The 5268-nt window shown below is 35.1% G+C and overlaps 1 long non-coding RNA gene across 1 annotated transcript; it reads left to right on the top strand.

Annotated features, from left to right (window-relative positions):
- Positions 1 to 662: 662 nt before the first annotated feature.
- Positions 663 to 4128, top strand: LOC141366072 (uncharacterized). The gene is made up of 3 exons (XR_012371037.1): positions 663 to 916; positions 1176 to 1197; positions 3388 to 4128. It is a non-coding gene; the product is annotated as an uncharacterized lncRNA (long non-coding RNA).
- The last annotated feature ends 1140 nt before the right edge of the window (positions 4129 to 5268 follow it).

The following is a 5268-nucleotide window of genomic DNA, read 5'->3' as shown; positions in this document are numbered from 1 at the left end:
CTATTATGTGTTTTACCGAACGTTAGAAGAGAAAAAATACGGACTTAAATCGGCTTTTTTGACACACTGTGAAGTCATTTATATGCACGCCGGAGCCTGAAGAAACATCACTCTCCGCGACTCCCGCCCCTCCGTGTTCGGCGATCAGGTTTAATGCGCGCACAGCTTGTTTAGTAACAATAACAGTACATGTAAACGTGTGTGTCGGCGTGCCACGCTCTCTGTTCAATATTCCGCTCTGTGTTTGCGCTGCGCGTTCTGCTCTGTCGTTAACGGCACATAACGTGAAGTAACATTGATTGAAATTTAACTTGTCCAGTCGGACAACTAATTTTCTCTTACACTTGTCCTACAAAAAAATCACTTGTCCCGGACAAGCGGACAAGCCTTAATGTCGAGCCCTGGTGTTTAATATTGTGACAACTGCATTATCTTTGGAAAGTAATATAATTTTAAATTCTTGAGGTATATATAAATTATAAAAAGGATTAATGCAAACATAAAAAATTTGCAAATAAAGTAAAGGGGTTTAAGTACTTTCTAAATACACTGTAAATGTGGTCATGCCTACTTTGAACTAATTTGTCGTTTTTGTTGATTTTGTTTTTCCTAGATTGGACATCTAATTCATCTTTGTAAGTAACAGTTATATATTTCACATTTAAAGCATTAGTTCATCTTATGTTTATCAGCTTACCCCCAGGCCGTCCAAGATGTAGGTGAATTTGTAATTTTAAATTCTTGAGATATATATAAATTATAAAAAGGATTAATGCAAACATAACAAATTTGCAAATAAAGTAAAGGGGTTTAAGTACTTTCTAAATACACTGTAAATGTGGTCATGCCTACTTTGAACTAATTTGTCGTTTTTGTTGATTTTGTTTTTCCTAGATTGGACATCTAATTCATCTTTGTAAGTAACAGTTACATATTTCACATTTAAAGCATTAGTTCATCTTATGTTTATCAGCTTACCCCCAGGCCGTCCAAGATGTAGGTGAATTTGTAATTTTAAATTCTTGAGATATATATAAATTATAAAAAGGATTAATGCAAACATAACAAATTTGCAAATAAAGTAAAGGGGTTTAAGTACTTTCTAAATACACTGTAAATGTGGTCATGCCTACTTTGAACTAATTTGTCGTTTTTATTGATTTTGTTTTTCCTAGATTGGACATCTAATTCATCTTTGTAAGTAACAGTTACATATTTCACATTTAAAGCAATAGTTCATCTTATGTTTATCAGCTTACCCCCAGGCCATCCAAGATGTAGGTGAATTTGTTTCTTCAGTAAAACACAAATATAGATTTTTAACTCCCAACTGTTTCAGTCTGTCAGATGTATAATGCATGTGGGTGGTAACAAAACTTGATAGAGGAATGTACAGACAAATCCAAATTAAACTCTGCGGCTCATGACGACAACTCAATGTCCTAAGACATGAAACGATCGGTTTGTGCAAGAAACCGAAAAGTATTTATATAATTTTTTTACCTTCAATACAGCACTATGCCTAAAGGAGTACGTGTGTGCACATCTTCTTCTTGGTGTTTAAGGGTGGGTTGCAAACCAACTTCATAAGAGCATACCGCCACCTACTATATCGGTGCCCCGTATAGTGCTTATGCACCCTCATGCAGTGCACCCGATACAATAGGTGGCAGTATGCACCTATGAAGTTGGTTCGCAACCTGTTGGTTCAGTTTTATCTCTTAGGACATTGATGTGTCGTCACGAGCCGCAGAGTTATTTTTCTCTATCAAATTTTGATACCATCCACATGCATATTCACTGAGAGACTGAACGGTTGGAGTTAAAAATCTACATTTGTGTTTTACTGAAGAAACAAAGTCACCTACAATTCGGATGGCCTGATGGTAAGCTGATAAACATAAAAATTTAATTTTTAGACAAACTATTGCTTTAACAATGGGGGAGATATGACTGGGATTTTATTAAAATAATTTTCCTAAGGCTGAATAATATTACTCAACATAAAATTTGTACAGATTAAAAAATTACTACATATCACATACCTGGCTGTCAGAATATTGCGCATTACATGCCCAAAACATAAGATCATACATCGTCCTGCTGTCTAGTCAATCTGAACACAACAAACCCATGTGTAGTCGCATCCTTGTTTCTGCCAAAATGGCAAAGCCAATATGGTTTAAAGGTAGCATCTAGTAACTGCAATGCACAATTGATTTTCACTGCCTGGTTACTTTATGACCTCATGAAGGAACATACACTATTAAATTTAATCAGCAGTTTGCATGGAAATATGAAAAATATTAGAGGTGTGAATCTTCACTGGTTCCTCGATTCGATTCCGATTATTAAGTTAACGATTCGATTCAATTCGATGTTACGATGCATCATGATGCATCACGATGCATTGCATCCTTTTTTTTATTACTGCACATTGCTACATTTATATTGATGAATGTAAGAAGGCAGATACAGTATGAAAACTCCTTTTTATTTTGTTGTCTTTAAGAAGTATACTAAAGTATACTACTTATTAGGAAACAAGACAAACTTGTTCTGTAAACAGCAGACAGCAGCAACATTAGGAAACACTAAAAGTGCATAAAACTGTCTAGTGTTTTTTAGTACTTAAGTACTTTAAGTGCATTTTTTATCACTCGTGTCTCACAACCCTCCGGCATTTTTTCTACCGCCACATACCTGTACGCGACGAATGACGTCATCAGGCTATAATCGATTATGGGTTATTACTGCATCGATGCAGAATCGTCCACCCCCGCATCGCGATGCATCGCACAATCGATTAATTGTGACACCCCTAAAAAATATTATATGATTTTAAAAGAAGAAATCAGAGTCAGTTTGTGTCATACACTTAACACTCTGTACAGAGCATCAGCTTTTGACTGCCCCACCCTTAACAGAATGGACATACAGACTGGACCTAGATTCTGTGTAACCAAGATAATATAATTCAGCCTTTTCAAAAACTGATATTGGAGTGTATTTTTAATATGATCTTAATACTTTGAGTTTAAAACAAAAATTGTAACTTATTTTTGTCCTGCAGTATGTTTTGTACAATTAAGTATTTACTGTTAATCATTCTGTAATATGCGTGCTTTTTTTGACTTTAGAATGTAACTAACTTGTTTTTTTTCTCTTTGTGTTGTGTGTGTTTGTTATGTCCTGTCCTGACCTTTATATACATTTTCTTTCAAACTTTTATCTTGCTAAAATCATTGCTTCTCTTCTACTCTGTACTTTTACTTCACAAAAACCTGGCTGCACATTTCAAAACGTTGCTGCTTTGCTTGCTTGCTTGCTTCCTCTTCAAACGCAAACTGCATTTAAACACTGCAAAACATGCAATGCATACCCAAGCAGCTTGCCTCTTAAAAACTGCCAGGAAACCCAAAAAAAAAAAACACCGATTCAACTAAAAAAAAAGCCTATAATTTCTACCCAAAAAAAACGACCCAATTTTTTACCCCACCCAGCCAATCTGTTGCCCTAACCCCAAAACACTGACTTTCCCCAAAACAGAACGTCCCTTTAACTTCTTGCTTTGACAGAAAGAGTGAGAGCAGAACTACCTACAGCTCCAGTGTGCCCTGCTGCCTTGAGTGTCTTCACAAAGCAACGTTGATTAGAGGACTGCGTTGGGAAATCAACACCATCAACACACACAATAATTTACTATAGTTTTGAAATTACATAATTTCCTATAGTCTTTTAGACTGCTTATAATAGATAATACACATTACAGTACTTTTAAAAGTCATTAATATATCAGTAAAAAAAATTGTTTTAGCAAGTTCATCTTTGAAACGTATTACATTTATATCTGAGTCTTTTCACATTTGCCTATACTCTACTAATTAATTGCATTAGTAATATTGCCTTTGGTTATCATTTCTGTAAAATATTGAGGTTAACAGTTCAACAGTTCCATTGCTATAGTCTTGTGTGTTTGTATATCTAATTTCTTGACTGTTTTAACGGTGAAATTTTAGTACAGTACTTTAATATATCAGTAAAATATTCTAAGTTTGACTGTTGTTGTAACTGCTATTTGAATAGACTACATTTAAAGGTCATTAAAATATTTTGGTTTGCCAAGTTCCTCTTTGAATCTTACCACATTGTAGCATTTACCTTTATTAATTGATTGCATTACTGATATTGCTTTTGGTTAACATTTTTGTACAATATTGGGGTTGACAGTGTTTGACAGTATAACAGTTCAATTGCTATAGTTTAGTGTGTTTGTATATTTAATTTGTTGACTTGTTACTGAAATTTCAGTCCTGTACTTAAAAAGCTAATTAATATATCAGTAATATATTTACAGTTTGACTCTTGTTGTAATTGATATTTGAGTGCAGTACATTTAAAGGTAATTAAAATATCAGTAAAGTATTTTGGTTTGGCAAGTTCATATTTGAATCTTACCACGTTGTAACATTTGCCTTTACTAATTGGTTGCATTACTGGCATTGCCTTTAGTTAACATTTTATAATTCAGTGAAATACAAAGGGTTGACGGTATAACAGTTACATTGTGTGTATGTAAATACAGTAGGTTGACACTTGTTACTGTGGTATACTAGCATAACGTATAATAAGCATTAATATTCATTGAGTGGGTCTTTGTATTTGTTATTAAGGTTTTATCCGGAAAATTTGCACTTGTTTAACATACGAAAGGTAACTTTGCTATAAACAGACCTTTAGATTTCTAACACCTGTTCCATCGTCATGCCACGTAAAGGTAAACGAAGTGAAGCCCAGAAGCAGCGCAGAAAGGTAGAAGCTTCACTGTGCATTAACTCCGTGTCAAGTGCGAGTGACGTAAGCCCAGACGTGCTCTCTGTTACGGCGTCCCACTGTCAAAGTGACCCGAGGTACGGTATTTATTCCAGAGGGTCACAGTGCACGTGCAATTCCTTAATGTTTCTCGCGGTGCACAACGAACGTAATGAGCTGAACAGTTTGGAATTAGATGACATTTTAAAGAAAGGTGATGCTTTGTACACTCTTGTCAAGCAAACACTACAGAGTAAAGGACAATTTCGGAGTAATTTCCTTGATTTTGATGAGCTACCGGATAAACTTGAGACAAACTTGTGCTCTTACAACATCATTAAACATGGCCAGAGGTTTGGATTACTAAGAGATGCACCTGCACTAGGCAGCTATGACAACCTCGAGAATACTCTGCAATGTCTCAGAAGTGAAATCAGCAACTGCCTGTTTTTGTGT

This window comes from Misgurnus anguillicaudatus, chromosome 9 (genome assembly GCF_027580225.2).
Source record: "Misgurnus anguillicaudatus chromosome 9, ASM2758022v2, whole genome shotgun sequence".
NCBI classification, from domain to species: Eukaryota; Metazoa; Chordata; class Actinopteri; order Cypriniformes; family Cobitidae; genus Misgurnus; species Misgurnus anguillicaudatus.
The sequence above is the reverse complement of the archived record's forward strand: the minus strand, read 5'-3'. Positions and strand labels throughout refer to the sequence as shown.